Below are 18,331 nucleotides of genomic sequence, written 5' to 3' on the forward strand. Positions count from 1 at the left end.
GGGTAACTCTGGAGCCCTGGTGGTGCAGCGGTTAAGTGGCTGCTAATCAAAAGGTAGGCAGTTCAAATCCACCAGCCGCTCCTTGGAAACCCAGTGGGGCAGTTCTCCTATATCTTACAAGGTCGCTATGAGTCAGACTCTACAGTTTGGTTTTTTTTGAGGATAATCCCAGGAGATGACTTTGCAGTTGACCCTTAACTAACTAGTATCTTTTATAAGCACCTGAATCATTTTTTGTTTATGAAGCCTCTTTGTTCGTGATCGTGTTGTTTTATGTCTATGTAGAAATTATAGGTTGTTTTCCAGTTTTCTTTGCCCTCTTGTATGTATTAAGATGTACACATTAACCAGTTGACATACGCTTTGAGCTACGTGCACTCTTAGTGGAGTTGGTTTGTGCTCCTGTCCATGCTGTTTCCACAATGCTAGGTCTGCTTAAGGCTGTCTAGTGATGTAGAAGAGTTTTTCCATAAGTTCCCAGAGAACTTAAAATTACTTTAAATTCTCAACTAGCACATGTTTTGAGTCTTCAGTCTTTGCCTCATTAGTTCCATACTGACAAAATGAAATAACTTGGATGAACTCTGAAAGTTTTCAAAAGCTTCTGCTAAATATTCAGGCACCTTTATAATTTTAATAAACCTCAAGTTGATTGCCATCATAACAATTAAAAAAAAAAGCCAAATAAAACACAATTTGCTTGGGAATTGATTCTGAAAGGCCGATTTCAGCACATTCTTAAAATTCTCTTTTCACAAAAAGCATGGAAATGTCGGTGCAAAAAAGAGGCATCTAACCAACTGCCACAAAAAGTCATATCAGATAATTAGAATCCTTCCTTCTCTTCCCCCCTTACCCCACCCCTGTCTTTCATCTTTTAGGGGAAGTACTTTACTTTCCATTTATAAATTTTTTTTCTATACTTTACTTTCCATTTATAAATTATTGAATCTTATCTTTGATAAGATTGTAATAATTGTCAGTATTAGAGTTTCAAGGGTTGCTCAGAGTAATTTAGCTATGGAATGAATGTTAGCTATTTCTTGGGTTGAACTCATTTTATAGATTTTATTACCTTATAAATAAAGCAGTTGCTATCAAATATTTTCAACTCATGGTGACCCCTGGTGTATCAGAGTAGAACTGTGCTCCGTAGCGTTGTCAGTGGCTCTTTTGAGGTGCCTGTGGATGGACTCGAACTTCCTGCCTTTTGATTAGCAGCCAAGTGCATTAACCATTTGCACCACCCAAGAACTTCACCTTATAAATAGAAATATATTATTTGTGGTAAAAATTGTCTCCTCAATTCATTTTGTGCCATTTCTTACCGAACCTTAGATTTCCTGACATGGGTATTTTCTTTTTTGCTTAAAAATCTTTTTAAAGTGATGATCTCAGGTAATTAAAAATTGGTTTTATTTCTAATTTTGCCATAAAGTACTTGTTTACATAAATCTAATGGATAATATGGAATGTAATATAGTAGAATTTCAAAGACAGTGGTTTTTAAATTGCTGTCTAGAGTTTGCTTAAAAAGGCTAAAACAAGATCATATTTTTTCCACTAATTTTGCAAATAACCATATCACTTTGAACAACTATTACTTCTGGGAAAATTAATATATTAAGTAATAGTATATAACAAAGACAAGTAATAAACTTATAGTCCTAATTTCTATCTTAGCATATTAGTACAAGAAACAACCACTGAAGTCACTCTTGACAAATGAGAATAGGTTACTGTGATGTGGTTTTACTGTATAGACTGTGATATATGGAATCACATTAGCACTGTTTTGAGGCAAATCTAAAATTTGGGTATTCAGTAAAACCTGTGAAAGCTGGAGCCTGTGTAAGTCAGAAAGCTGTCAGAGAAGGAAAACTAAAACAAGGTATAGGATTCTTACGGAGAGCCATAAGCACGGTAAGCACCCTGTCTAAGGTGGAAACCTTGCGAGACCTGGAAAAACAAAGCAGTGCACTGAGTTCTGGTTCTCAGAGGTTTCACCATATTTTCATTGCAAGAAGCGCTTAAGTTCTTCATGTGAGTCAGTGTTTGTGCTCAGGGATTTTTAGTGTTAAGGTGGTGGGCTGGTTTATTATTTAACATTTATCATGGAGGTAAGAATATTTCAGTCTATTTGCTAAGTTATACATGGGTTTGGGAAACTTAGTCATTTTAAAATTAAGCAGTAGGCCCTAATTCAATAAGAGCAAGAGCTGTAATAGCTAGGAAACCCTGGTGGTGTAGTGATTAAGTGCTACGGCTGCTAACCAAAGGGTCGGCAGTTTGAATCTGCCAGGCGCTCCTTGGAAACTCTATGGGGCAGTTCTACTCTGTCCTACAGGGTCGCTATGAGTCGGAATCGACTTGGCGGCACTGGGTTTGGGTTTTTTTTTTTTTTGTGTGTGTGATGGTTAATGCATATGCTTTTACCAGGAATATTTTTTATGGTTATACAGTTTAAAATTATAATGCTAAGAAAATAAACAATAAAAAGGAAAAAATCTACATCCTTCCATCTTAACAAATAACTGTCGTCTTATTTCCATTCCAGTTTGTGTTCACATACGTATGTAATTTTACGTAGTTTTAGTATCACAACTTTTATTTTTTCTTTTCTTCATCTGATATAGGAACTAAAGAAAAAGGGGAAACTTCTGTCATGAGATCCTGAAGTTCTATTTGTAGATTTTGTTTGTCTTTGAAAGTTATCTTTCAGACTTGTACAGCTTACCAGGCAACTCCTATGTGTTTTTCCATGTTCTACTGTAAAGAATACTTGGTCACACATTATTAACTAATCTAATTATTAAATGAAGTGAAAGTTTACAAGCATAATTGACAGTACTAGTAAGATCAACACACTCTCCTTTTCAGGAATTTGTTGTTTTATAACTTTAGGTAGCTTAAAAAAATATTTAGTAGATAAATGAACATTTATTGAGTGTCTGCCAGGTATCTAGCTTATATTAGATAGTATGGGATCTTATTGCCTTTCCTCAAGAGGCTTCCTATGTTTAAATTATGTGTAAGATTGACTACCAAAATATATAAAAAGTGTTTGGAAAATACCTTTGCTACCTACCTAGTGTAAGGTGGTAGAACCAGAAATTATACTAGGAATTTAGCTAGGTAGGGGGAAACAGTGAGCTCGATTGTTCAGGTTTTAGGGAGCATGGAAGATAAGTTTGTTTTAACAGGTATTTATTAACAATTTACTACGTGCATTTTACGGTACTTGATGCAGTGAAAGATGAAAAGAAGTATGTGATAATGTCTAATAGAAGTCAGTGCTTAAGTAAATCATGGTCTAGTTTCTCAGTGGAAACACTAGTAAGTAGCTGTTAAATATGATAAATATTAAAATAATTTAATAGTAAGGAAGATGTTTTTATGTTAGTGGAAAAAGAATGTAAAACTATGTAACTGTATAATGTATTTATACAGCTTTGTAAACTGTTATAAACTAAATGAATTTACTATTTTGACTATAATTATGTTAAAATTATACAGGAATGGGCAAGTGCTAGAAAGAAATGAGAAAATGAAAATGATTGTTCTTATTAGGGGAATTGTATTTCCTAAAACATTTCTCTTTGTGTTGTCTGGTATTGTAATATTTAATTTTTAAAAAGCATGCATTATTGTTTCTGCCCATGAGGAAATGACTGTCATGTAAAAAGATTAAAAGGTAAACAACTGTAGCACACTGCTAGTTATTAAGTGCCGTGAGTGATAGGAAAATATAGAAATTTAGAGGAATGAAGGATCCCTAGAAACCTGGTAATTAGGGAATATTTCATTGAGGAAGGAGGCTTTTGATTAGACTTTGAGGGAGGAAGCTTATGATTTGAATGAGTGGGCGATGGGAGGGGAGAGGAGAGGAGAACATTGATTCTTTGAGAAGGAAGTATGGCCTGAGAGCAAAGGCACAGAGACAGGAATGAGCAAGGCAAGTTTAGGCAGCAGAGACAAGATTATCCTGCCAGAAAGAAGGATTCTGTGAAATTGACTAGAGGATAAGATTCGAAAGGTAGGGCGGAATTGCAGGGAGCCCTGAATGCTAACTAGATGCAGATGTGTGGTCTTAGGGTGACTGGCTCATGTAGTCTTTTTAGCTTTTTAGAACTTTGCGTGGGTCTTGGAGACATGAAAGAGAAAGATTACTAGATCTCAAAGCGAGATTGAAAGCCTAGGTGTAGATGACTGACGCTGGGCAATATTTAAGTGTGCATGGTGGGTCTAAAGATATGTGAATGGAACAGAGTAAGGAGGCCAGTCAAAACCAAGTAAGCAGTAGCAAATCAAAGGGCAAGGGAAAACTGAGGAAATCCGAGGAAGCTTAAAAGATCCTGGCAGTCAGTGAAGAAATAAGTTGATCCTTAGGAAATGGTGAGATGGGAGAACAGGAAGGTGTTTTTGACACTGAGGCTTCTTTGGCAGTTCTTCTCAGAGATGACTGACAGATGTTGGAGCTATGGATGACTGTGGATGGAAATTTCTGACACAGTTTTCTAAAACAGAAGATACTTGTTTTACTAGCATCTGCCTGATATGCTAATGTCGAATGAGACACATCTTTTATAGCATTCTTTTGTTTCTGCCGTCAACTCAGTGACAAATTTGAATTTATGTACATAGGGCTAGAGGCTTTTGGAGAAGAGGGTACACGTTTGTAAATATAAAAAACTTGATTAAGTTGGCATTAATTTTCCCCCCACCCTCATAAAAAATGATTAATGTCTGACTTTTCCAATTATTAAATTCTGAAGAGAGGAGAAACCGCTGACAAAACTATTAGTTATACAGATTAATTGAGGTGTTTTATTCCGTGAAAATGGATTTATTATTGATCCTTCTGTGCTTGCTGGTTAGGTTTCCTTGTGTTCAAGAGAGCATGTTGTTGAAAAAAACTTGGCAAAGATTAAATAAAAACTTGGCAAAGATTACCAGTATGATATATATGTATGCAAAACTAACAGGTCCATGGGACATAAATCCATAATTTAATTGGTTTGGACTTTAACTGTCAGAAGCTGTAGATATCTTTAAAAATGGTATTAATTAGTTCATTTAGTTCAACAGGAAACCCTGATGGCGTAGTGGTTAAGTGCTACGGTTGCTAACCAAAAGGTCAGCAGTTTGAATCCACCAGACGCTCCTTGGAAACTCTATGGGGCAGTTCTACTCTGTCCTGTAGGGTCTCTGTGAGTCGGAATCGACTCGACGGCACTGGGTTTGGGTTTGGTTTTAGTTCAACAAGTATTTATTGAAGGAAAAAATAATACCTACTGTTTCAGAGCTTTCTATTTGTGACCTACAGAGTTCTGGGCTTTTTGTTTTTTTTTTCTCTTATTTCTTGCTTCAAACAAAATTTTGAAAGGTAGTTGTAGAATTTCTATTTAACAGAATCTTAGTGAGGTTAAGTAACTTTTCCAGAATTAAAGCCTAGTAATTTGGAGCCTGGATTTCACCTACCTTTGTCAGACTTTAAAGTTTGTGCTTTACACTGTATTGGATACGGTCTTTAAACGGATCCTTACAATCCTGAGAGTACATAATTTGCGAAGATGTGCAGGATACACTAGAGGTATAAATCATGATCTTTGACCAGTCTTGCTGATAATAAGAAATGCTCACGTGAGTCAGTTTTAAGAACATATGTGCACACTGCAATGATGATAAGTAGATTATTAACGAAGGAATGGATCAGTGTGGGTTATGGTTTTCAGAGGATGACTATGTGAATCAGAAGTATAGAAGAAGATGGTATTAGGGTAGAGGTGTGGAAAATGATGTTTCATTCTTGGACATTCAACAAAATATTCAAAATATTGTTTAATTAGTCAGCACTTATCATATGTCATAAACCATGCTTTTCAGAAGAATACTTTCAGTTAAATGAATGAATTAGTGTTGGGGTAAAGGCTGTGGATTGAGGATAAGTGGCTGTTCAGGTATGGAGGCAGTGATTATACATGGATATTCTTTCAAGAAGCTCTGTGAAGAAGGAAAGAATAAATAATGGTTTCTAAAGGTATTTTTTTTACTAGGACCAAGCCTTTTTTTCTTTTAATCTAGGAGATGTTTGGGCTTTGTTATAGATGGGGAGAAAGAGACAATAGGGAGGGAAATTTAAGAAACAGGAGAGTAAGGAAAATTATTATACAGGTATCCCTGACTTATGACAGAATTCCGTTCTGACAACTCCATCATAAATCAGTTCGGACGTAAGTTGAATACCTCTTTTTTTTTTTTTTTTAGTTTTCATTATTATTGTCTTTCTTATCAGTATCTTTATAAATCTGATCTTTATTTGTCTGAACATCTGCAAGCGAACATGTGAGAATGATAACATCAGCAAATTACATGCTGCAACATTGTATGCAGTGGATATTACTAACAATAAGATGTTAAAACAAATCAGACTGTTTTAAGTGTGGTTTGTGGTAACTCAGATACATTCTGAGTTGGGGACTACCTGTAATGACAGTGTCTTAGAGGAGACTGGAAAGGATACAATCATAAGTCATTGGGGCGGGGGTGATCTTTAATAGGATTAAGGGCTTAAAGATGTTAAAAATTAATGGGTAGTAGGGAGATGAGGAAGTTGAAATTGTTCATACCACTACTCCTGATTTTCTTGATGAGATGGAATATGAGGTTATTGATTGAGGGTAAGATGAATGGAGTAAGCTGGGATCCTAAGAGTAGTGAGTGTTTAAAAATGTGGTTGAAGGACCCTAACCTATAAAACACTAATATTTTGTTTATTTGAGGGAAGTGAGATCATTCCTTCCAAGTTATTCTTCTTTTTTCATTTTTTTTGAGAAAAACTTTACATACCAAATGTGTGTAATTACTGGTGTTCAATATATTCACAGAGTTGTAGGCAACCATCACCACTAATTCTAGAACATTTTCATTACCCCAAAGATAAACTGGTACCTGTTAGCAGAGTCACTCTCCAGTTTCCCTCTCCCCTTGTCCCAGCAACCACTAATCTACTTTCTGTCTGTGGATTTGCCTGTTCTGGACATTATTTATATAAATGGAATCATATAATATGCAGCCTTTTGTGTTTCAGTTGTTTCACATGGCATAATATATTCAAGGTTCATCCATGTTGTAGCATAAATCAATATTTCATTCATTTTTGTAGCTGAATAATATTCCATTGTATGGCTTTGCGGCATTTTGTCTATATATTCATCAGTTGATGGACATTTGGGTTATTTCTGCTTTTTGGCCATTATGAATAATATTGCTATGAATATTTCTTAGGAGTTTTTGTGTGAACATATTTTTTTATTTCTCTTGGTTCTATAGCTAGGAGTGGAATTGCTGAGTCGTAGGGTAACTCTCAGAGCCCTGGTGCGATAGTAGTTAAGAGCTCAGCCGCTCACCACGAGATCGGCAGTTCAAATTCACCATCTGTTCCTTGGAAGCCCTTTGGGGCAGTTCTACTCTGTCCTACAGGGTTGCTGTGATTTGGAACCGACTCGATGGCACCTAACAACAATAACATGGTATCTGTTTAACTTTTGAGAATCTGGAGACTGGTTTCCAAAGTGGTTGCACCATTTTACATTCCCACCAGCAATGTTCGAAGGTTCCAGTTGCTTCACATGCTTGCCAACACTTGTTATCGTGCTGTCTTTTCTTTCACCCCATTTCAGCTATTTTTACATGATCAATTCAGTGGCATTAATTATATTTACCATGTTGTGTAACCATCCCAGCATCCATTTCTAATTTTTTTTTTCATCACCTTTAACAGAAACTCAATACCCCTGAAGCAATAAGTCCCATTTCCCCCTTTCCCCTTCCTCTGGTAACTACTAATAAACTTTGGTCTCTATGTGCTCGCCTATTCTAGATATTTCATATAAATGGGGTCATGCAATATTTGTCCTTATGTGTCTGACTTACTTCACTTAGCGTAATGTTTTCAAGGTTCATCCATGTTGTAGCATGTATCAGAGCTTCATTTCTCTTTATGGCCGAATAATGTTCCTTTGCATTTATATTACCACATTTTTGTCTTTTTAATCCATTCATCTGTTGATGGACACTTGAGTTGTTTTTACCTTTTGGCCATTGTGAATAATGCTGCAGTGAGTATTGGTGTACAAGTATCTCTGAGTCCCTGCTTTAAATTCTTTTTGGTAAATAACTAGGAATGGAATTGCTGGGTCATATGGTAATTCTATGTTTAACTTTTTGGAGAACCACCAAACTGTTTTCTATAGCAGCTGCACCATTTTACATTCATACCAGCAGTGGATGAGGGTTCTAATTTTCCTACATCTTCACCAATGCTTGTTATTTTCTGGTTTTCTGATAATAACCATCCTAGTGGGAGTGACTCATAAGAGTTGGAATCGACTCGACGGCACTGGGTTTGGTTTTTTTTTTTAGTGGGAGTGAGAGTCCCTGGGTGATATAAACAGTTAATGTACTCTGCTGCTAACCAAAAGGTTGGAGGTTTGAGTTCACCCACAGGCATTGAGGTAAAAAGCCCTGGTGATCTATTTCTAAAAAACCAGCCATTGAAAATGCTATTGTCTTAGTTAACTAGTGCTGCTATAACAGAAATGCCACAAGTGGATAGCATTAACAAAGAAAAATTTATTTCTCGTAGTAAAGTAGTCTAAAAGTCCAAATTCAGGGTATCAGCTCCAGGGGAAGGCCTTCTCTCTGTTGGCCCTGGAGGATCCTTCTCATCAGTCTTCCTCTGGACTAGGAGCTTCTCCACACAGGAACCCCCAGTCCAAAGGACACGCTATGCTCCCAGCACTGCTTTCTTGGTGATATAAGGTCCCCCTGTCTCTCTGCTTGCTTCTCTCTTTTATATCCAAAAGAAACCGGCTCAAGACACAGTCCGATCCCGTAGATTGAGTCCTGCCTTGTCAACACAACTGCCACCCATTACCCCTCAGTAACATCATAGAGGCAGGATTTACAACCCATAGGAAAATCACATCAGATGACAAAATGGTGAACAGTCACACAATACTGGGAATCATGGCCCAGCCAAATTGATGCACACATTTTTGGGGGACACAATTCAATCCATGACACCTGTGGAGCACAGTTTTACTCTAACACATGTGGGATCACCATGATTTGGAGTTGAGTTGACAGTTTTTGGTTTTTAGTTTTTTAGTGGGGGTGAAGCGATATCTTATTGTGGCTTTGATTTGCATTTCTCTGATGGCTGATGATGTTGAACATCTTTCCTATGCATATTGGTCATTTGTGTATCTCTTTTTAAGAAATGTCTATTCAAATCCTCTTCTTATTTTTAAAACTTGGTTATTTGTTAATTTTTTTTATGTTGAGTTGTAAGACACCCTATGGGGTAGTTCTACGCTGTTCCGTAGGCTGCTATGAGTCGACATCGATTTGATGGCAATGGGTATGTACAAGTAAGAGTTTACGTATTGTGGATGCTAGTCCCTTATCAGATACATGATTTGTAAATATTTTCTCCCATTCTATGGGTTGCTTTTTCACTTTCTTGATGGTGTCCTTGGAAGCACAAAAGTTTTTAATTTTGATGAAGTCCCGTTTATCTATTTCTTCTTACATTGCTTTTAGTGTCATACCTAAGAAATCATTACCTAACCCAAGGTTGCATAGATTTATGCCTAAGAATTTTTTATGGTTTTAGCTCTTACCTTTAGTCTTTGATCTCTTTTGAGTTAATTTTTCTATATGGTGTGAGATAGAGTCCAATTCATTCTTTTGCATGTGGATATCTAGTTGCCTCAGCACCATTTATTGGAACAACAGTTCTTTCCCCATTAAATTGTCTTGGTACCCTTATCAAAAATCAATTGACAATAAATATAAGAGTTTATTTCTAGATTCTCAATTCTGTTCCATAAATTTATATTTCTATCCTTATGCTAGCACCTCAGTGTCTTGATTACTGTAGCTTTGTAATGAGTTTTGATATCATGAGTGTGAGTCCTCCAACTTTGTTTTTCTAGGTTATAAGATTATTTTGGTTATTCTGCATTCCATGCATTATAGGTTTTTTAAAGGAAACTCTGGTGGCATAGTGGTTAAGTGCTACAGCTGCTAACCAAGAGGTTAGCGGTTCGAATCCACCAGGCATTCCTTGGAAACTCCGTGGTGCAGTTCTACTCTGTTCTATAGGGTCGCTATGAGTCAGAATCGACTCGACGGCAGTGGGGTTTTTTTTTGTTTTGTTTTATTTTCTAGTCCTCAGTGGTTGATAAGTAAGTATGCCTTTTCTAAAAAATTATTTATTTTCATTGTGCTTTAGTTTTTTTTTTTTTAGTTGAAGGTTTGGAACAAATTAGTTTCACATTCAATAGTTTGTACACAAATTGTTCCAGGACATTGGTTGCAGTGTGTCAGCACTCCTCCCATTACCACCTTGAGTTCCCCATTTTCATTTGTGCGGTTTTCCTACCTCCTTCCTGCCTTCTCATCTTTTGCTTTTGGGCGTATGTTGTCCTTTTGGTCTCATGTAGGTGATTGTTCCAAGGAGCACTTTCCTCATGTGTGTTATTGTTTATTTATAGGCGTGTTTGTTATTTGGAGCCCTGGTGGCATAGTGGTTAAGAGCTCAGCTACTAACCAAAAGATCAGCACTTTGAATCCACCAGGCACTCCTTGGAAGTCCTATGGGGCAGTTTTGCTCTGTCCTATAGGGTTGCTGTAAGTTGGAATTGACTCAATGGCAACTTTTTTTCCCCCTTGGTCATTATTTGGCTGAAAGGTGATCTTTGGGAATGGCTTCAGTTCAAAGTTAGAAGGGTGTCTAAGGGGTATAGTCTCGTGGGTTCCTCCAGCCTCTCTCAGATCGGTAAATCTGATCTTTTTTATGAATTTGAATTTTGTTCTCTATTTTTTTTTTTCTCCACTCTAACCAGGACCTTCTGTTGTGATCCTGGTCAGAGCAGTTGGTAGTGGTAGCCACGCACCATCTAATTTTTCTGGTCTCTGAATGGTGGAGGCTGTGATTCCTGTGGCCATTAGTTCTTTGGACTAATTGTTTTCTTGAGTCTTTTTTTTTGTTTTATTCACTCCCCATTGCTCTTGATGGAAGGAGACCAATAGTTGTATCTTAGATGGCTGTTTGCAAGGTTTTAAGCTCCCAGATACTACTCACCAATCTAGGATGTAGAACGTTTTATTTATGAACTGTGTTTTGCCAGTTGACCTACATGTCCCCTGAGACTGTGGTGCTTAGCCTTCAAGCCCAGTAACTCAGTCCTGCAAGGTGTTTGGATATGTCTAGGCTGTTTCCATGACTGTGCCCCCCATGTACTCTATTGTACATATACATATATGTGCAGCACATACAAATATGTATGTAGATATATCTATAGCCAAATCTATATATGCATGTGGGTCTACTCCAATACGCCCTCCCACACCTATTCACCATACATATTTACTTATGTATCCACTCATAATTAATTTTATCTTTGGAGAAGATATACCTACTCCTGTTCCACAGTTTCTAGACATAATGATCATTGAAGTTGGTTAAATTCTTCACGTTGTGTCAATTTTCTCATTTCTGTTCTAGTTGTTTCACTTCTATTTACCTAATCTCTCTGCCCTCCAACCTTCTCATCTATGCTTTAAAATAGCTGTTGACCCTTTGGTCTTATATAGATTTTTTTTTTTTAATAACTCAGTACTCAGGGATGACAATCTTTACTCTTTGGGCTAAACTTAAACTGTTGCTTAGTTTAAAGGTGGCTTCAGTGTATAGTTTCAATTCAAGGTTTGAAGAGCAACTCAAGGCCATAGTCTCAAGGACTCCTCCAGACTCCATAGGTCTCGTAAGTGTGGATTCTATAAGAATTTGAGTTTCTGTTACAAATTTTTCTCCCTTTTTGTCATGATTTCTCTGAAACGTTCCTTATCAGAACATTCTGTACTGGTAGTTGGACCCCATCTAGTTCTTCTGGTCTCAAGATGAAGAAGGCAATGGTTCATGTGGACAATTAGTCCCGTAGCTCAGTAACTTCTTTGATTCTTGGGTTTCCTTGTTTCTCTTTTGTTCAAGGTGAATAAACACAAATAGCTGTGCCTTAGATGGCCATTTGTAAGCTTTTAAGACCCCAGACGCTACTCACCATACTGGGAGGTAGAACATAAACTTTAGGAACCATTTTATGCCAATTTACTATTGTTTTGTTTTTAACCCCTCAAACCAAGAGAACTAATCCCATGAGGTGATTGGTTATATCTAATTAGTATCAACATTTGTAGGCATCCTCACTATTTTTTCAGTTGTTGTTATTGTTATGAAAAAAAAAATTTCTTGATGATACACATTTTATATTTTAGGCCACATAAGATTATTTTAAGGCTTTTCACACTGTAACCTTTCTTCCCCTTATCTGGCATCCTGTTTTATATCTTTCTTACTTACTTCCTTCATTATTTACTTTAATTAGCCACATTCAAGCTCAGCTCTATTTTATCTTTTATTTACTGAGAATATTTTCATGTTCACTGGTAAAAATAAATGATTAGGACTTTTTGTATCTCTCTTTTTAGAAAGCAAAAAACCAGTCTGCTTTTTGTCTATGTGGCATCACCTAATTTTTCTTTTCTCCTGGGCTCTGTGGACCTCAGGAGTCCTGGGTGGGACAAATGGTCAATGATTTTGGCAGCTAACTAAAATGATTTTGGTTGGTGGTTTGAGTCCATCCAGATGAAGAAAGGACTGATGATTTATTTCCGATAAGCCAGCCCTTGGAAACCCTGTGGAGAAGAGCTCTAGTCTGACACACGTGAGTTTTCCATGAGTTGGAATCAACTTGACAGTGGCTGTAACAGTGGACCTCAATAAACAAGGGAGTCCTAATCTGTGTATTTATGGTAAAGAAGTATAAGCCATATTCCCCATTCTGCTAATAAGAATATTACTTTCCAGTTGGGAAAACCGGTCCTATATACATGAAGTATTAGTAATGAGTATTTTATTCATATGAACATGTATAAACATGTAAAAGTATTGAATATGTAACACAAATTAGATGAAAACAGGACCATATATAGTATGCAAACTTTGCAATTTAATTAAAAAGTTAATCTTGCAAATAATTTACTGTTTTTAAAAATGGACTCCAGTGAATTTAAGAGCAGGTTATAGGTAACTTTTTAGGGATGTGCCATAGGTAAAGTGAGACGCATCTGTATTTCTGAGTGGTAGATTTGCTTTGAAAATAATTATTTTCTTGAGAATTAGAAATATGAATTATTAAACGGGCAACTCAGAATGATTTTGTTTACACTGAAAATGGTGCATTTCTTCAGACAGGACGTATAAGTTATGTACAGGGAGCTTCCCAGGGCCTGCCCACATTTTACTATGATGTTATTGGAGAGAGTCATAGCTGATTTGTACATCAAAGAAAAGACTTGTTTTAAATTATTGTTCACTTTTACAAGGTGACTAATTTGTTGGCTGAATAAGCTGAGTTGTCAGCTGTTGATATTTTATTAGTCATCTTGAGGGATTTGATCCGGAAAAGGATACTGTTTGGGAAATTATTATAGGCTTTTTAATGTTAGTGGAGTAAATTTTTTTTTTTTTAAGGACTCCTGGATATATCAAAGCAAGGTGCTAGGCAGTGAGATTCCGAGTTAATATTTATGATTCTGAGTACTGTAAAGCTGGATTAGTCATGACATAAACGTACAGTGCTGTTAACTTTAAGATCACTCTAATTTTTTATTGGTTTTCAGACATACTAATTAAATACCAATCTTATTACTTTAGGCTTCACTGTGAATAAACTGTTGTCCATGTGTTACTTATTATAATAACCAGTATTTAGTGCTATTTTTACAGTCAGTCATAGCAGCTACATTCAGATCTTTTTAATCTAAGTATTGTTCCAAACTAAGAAGGTATTTATCTTATTTTTTTGGAGGCGGGGGAGGGGTTGTTGTTTCTTTTCCAGATTAAATTTAAGGTTTAATTTCCACTGCTTTGCTTTCTGAGCAGTATAGAGTAGGAATTTTTTAATGAAGAGTTATGTCATATTTAGAATTTTGTAGCACTTTAATTTAGTTCAACTAACTAGTAACATTTGATGGCATACTAGCTATAAAATTTTATATGAAAATACTTTTCATAGATCTGACCCTTAAACTCTTTTCTATTCTCACTGCTTTTATTTGCTTGTGTATGCTTCATAGATGTTCCACCCACATTCTAAACAGTCTTGTGAAAAATCTTGTTTTAATATCTATCCATCAGTCAGTAGGGTTGTTGTCGTTAGGTGCTGTCAAGTATGTTCAGTCAATGGGGTTGGGGTGGGAAGTTTGATAATTAAAAGCTGAGCTAATAAAGAAGCGAAGATAGTTGTTTATAAAGACCACCTTTAAAGGCTGTTAGATGTAAGGGACATTTTAAGTGTTGCCCTTTTTGGGACAAAACAAGTTTAGATGCATTAGCAATTAGGCAATTCTTTGTATTACATAGAATTTTTCAGGGATTAGTTCCTTAATTGTGCCATTTAATGTTTCTACATTATTAGTTTTATCTGGTGAAGTCATAATGGGGTGGGAGCTGTGAAGATGATAGGGAAAAAGCATGCAAATGTTGAAGGAAAATGTTGGATCCCTTCTCTACTCAAGATCATTTGAGATGAAGGTAAAGTACTATTGTGGGGGAAGTAGTTGATTAGTTGATTAGTTTTTCAGGCACAGCATTCTAGATGTATACTTCTGCAAATAGTACTACAAATGCAGCTTCTCTGCTGAGATCAGATGTTCTTGCAGGAAACTAATAACTAACTTTGTGGTGGGTGGTGAGATAATAGACTCTGAGTCACAGTAGAATTTCCGGAGAGCTGATAATACAGAGTTGACTGTAAGGGGCCAGCCAATACAATATGGTCAGATACCATTAAGGAGTAGTATTAACAAAGTAAAATGATTGTACACTTTCTTGTGGCCTGGGCCTAAGGAAGGGAAGAAGTAAAATTTTATGCATGCAAAGGTTTTGCAGTGTGGCTGAGACTTTCTTCTAGCATTTCTGTGATATTCTAGAAGTAGATGTTAATCTAGTTCATCATAGTAGAACATTTGCCTTCTTGAAGTAAGGAGCCCTCATGGCACAGTGGCTGAGCACTCGGCTGCTAACAGAAAGGTCGGCAGTTAGAATCTATTATCCTCTCTGCGGGAAAAAGATGTGGCAGTTGGCTTCCATTAAGATTACAGCCTTGGACCAGACTTACTGGACCAATAGAGACTAGAGGAACTTCTGAGACTATTACCCTAAAATGCACGTTGAACTTGGATCTGAAGCCACTCCCAGTGGTCACCTTTCATCCGAATAATAGATTGGTTTATAAAAATAAATCACCTGTGAATACTGTGCTCCCTTAGATAATCAATTATATGAGACCAGACTGTTAACATTTACCCTAAAACAAAGATGAGAAGCTCAGGAGGAGCAGGGAAGCTGGATTAATGGAAATAGCACAAAAAGAATGGAAATAGTGAGAATGTTGACACATTGTAAGAAATGTAACCAGTGTCATGGAATAAGCTGTATAAAAATTGTTAAATGGGAACCAAATTGATATATAAACTGTCACCTAAAGGGCAGTAAAATTAAAAAAAAAAAAAAAAAGATTACAGCATTGGAAACTCTTTGGGGCAATTTTACTCTGTCCTCTAGGGTTGCTATGAGTTGGAATCGACTTGATGGCAACGGGTTTGGTTTTGTCCATGATTATATAATACATAGCTCTAATGTTTTTCTTTCAATTCTCTTGGCCGGAAAAATGTGTTGGCTAGAAGAAAGATCACTAACTTCTTTTACTTCTAGAATATTTCTTTGAGATAAATGTAGAATACCTAATAAAAGTTAAGTTGTGAGGCACAGGGAGGAAAGTTTGGCTTTTTGGTTGTTGTTTTGTTTTTTGTATTTGTTAAAGTTATATAAGTTAAATAGGAAAAAAAAAAAAAAAACCTTTCCTGGTAGTGAAAATACTCTTAAGTTGTAGTAGATATGACAATGACATTTGGCCAAGGTTCTTTGGGAAATACAAAATGACTCAAGCGTGGTACAGCTTCTTTCCATAGAGGTTATATTTTGGAAGTGGAGATAAGGCAAACAGAAAGATTTATACTTTGAGTTAGAAAAATGTTAGAATATAAAAATATGAGAATATAAACATGTTATGACCTATATTTTTTAACAGTTTTATTGAGCTACAATTCAATTACCTTGGAGTTCACTCACTTCATTCATCTTTAGTATGTTCACAAAGTTGTGCAACTGTTAGCACAATTAATTTTAAAATGTTTCATCATCCCAAAAAGAAACCTGTACCCATTAGTAGTCATTTCCTGTTTCCCTACAACTACCCAGCCCTAGACAACCACTAATATATTTTCTGTCTCTATGGATTTGCCTATTCTGTACATTCCAAATAAATGAAATTACAGGCAGTACCCGGATTATGAACGAGTTCTGTTCCTGGGTCTGTCTTTAAGTCAAATTTGTACATAAATTGGAACGGTTAGGCATGATTCATATCTAACATCAGTCAAATGTTTGACTTAGTATATAGTATATAATGTACTTTTCTGTGTGTAAAAAAAACATTAAAGAAACACTTCCAGATACATAAAACATCTTTAAGATAATAATACAATAATAATAATAATGTTTTGATGCACATTGCAAAGTAGCACCTCTTTGTTATTACAAACCATTGTATTTACCTCACATTTTTAGTATAATCGCTTTATGGAGATTGGTTTGTAACTTTGGGGCTTACGTAACTTTGACATTTGTAACCCGAGGACTACCTGAATATAATGTGTGGGTTTTTGTGACTGACTTCCTTATTTAATGTGATATTTTTAATTGGGATATTTCTCTTTTTAGTTTTGGGTTGTAAGAGTTCTTTATATATTGTGAATACAAGTCCTTTACTAGATATATGATTTGTAAAAGTTTCTTTCCACTCTCTGGTTATTTTTTCGCTCCCTCGGTGACACCTTTGGAAGCGCAAAAGTTTTTAATTTTGATGAAATTCAATTTATCTATTTTGTCTTTGGTTGCTTGTGTTTTTGGTGTCATATCTGAGAAGGCTTTGCCTAACCCGAGGCCACCAAGATTCATGTCTGTGTTTTCTACTAATAATTTTAGCATTTTCATTTCTATCTATGATCCATTTTGAGTTAATTTTTGTGTATGATATTAGGAAGGGGTCAGATTTCATTCTTGCTTGTCCCAGCATCATTTGTTGAAGAGACTATTCTTCCCCCATTGAGTTGTTTTAGTATCCTTTTGAAAATTGACCATAAATTCGACAGTTTATTTCTGGACTCTTGATTCTATTCCATTGTTCGGTATGTCTGTCCTTATGTTCATACCACACTGTCTTGATATATTTTTAGTCTCTTGCATTTCCATATGAGTTTTAGAGTCGTCTTGCCAATTTTTGCAAAAGAGACAGCTGGGGTTTTGATAGGGATTGTGTTGAATCTCATAGATTACTTTGAGAGAGTATTGCCATCTTAACAATATTAATTTTTTCAATTTATAGATATAAGATGTCTTTTAATTTATTTAGGTCTTTAATTTCTTTCAACAGCATTTTTAATTTTCAGTTTATAAGTCTTGTATTTTTTAATTAAATATATTCATAAATATTTTATTCTTTTTGATGCTATTGCAAATAAAATTGTTTTCTTAATTTCAGTGTTGGATTTTACATTACAAGTGTGTAGAAATACAATTGATTTTTGTATGTGGATCTTGTATCCTGCATCCTTGCAGAATTTGTTTATTCTAATCATTTTTTAGTGGGTTTTGTAGGATTTCCTACATACAAGATCATATCATCTGCAAATACGGACAGTATTACTTCTTCCTTTCCTATGTAGATGCCTTTTATTTATTTTCCATGCCTAACTGCCCTGGCAGAAACCCTGGTGGTGTAGTAGTTAAGTGCTGTGGCTGCTAACCAAAGGGTCGGCAGTTCAAATCTGCCAGGCGCTCCTTGGAAACTCTATGGGGCAGTTCTAGTCTGTCCTGTAGAGTTGCGTGAGTTAAAATTGACTTGATGGCACTGAGTTTGGTTTGGTTTTAACTGCCCTGACTAGAAACTCCAGTACAATGTTCAATAGAAGTGGGAAGAGTAGACTCCCTTGTCTTATTCTTGATCTTAGGGGGAAAGCTGTTCAGTCTTTGACTTATATGTGATGTAAGCTGTGGGGTTTTGTGGATGCCCTTCATCAGATTGAGGAATTTCCCTTCTGTTCCTAGTTTGTTGAATGTTTTTATCCTGAAAGAGTA

At 36.0% G+C, this 18,331-nt stretch overlaps 1 protein-coding gene across 9 annotated transcripts in view; it reads left to right on the top strand.

The window, feature by feature from the left end:
- The window catches only part of KIF13B (kinesin family member 13B), a 353,402-nt gene that overhangs the window by 1,166 nt on the left and 333,905 nt on the right, over positions 1-18,331 (top strand). The gene's annotated exons all lie outside the window — the stretch shown is intronic.

Source organism: Loxodonta africana, chromosome 19 (genome assembly GCF_030014295.1).
Source record: "Loxodonta africana isolate mLoxAfr1 chromosome 19, mLoxAfr1.hap2, whole genome shotgun sequence".
Lineage (NCBI taxonomy): Eukaryota > Metazoa > Chordata > Mammalia > Proboscidea > Elephantidae > Loxodonta > Loxodonta africana.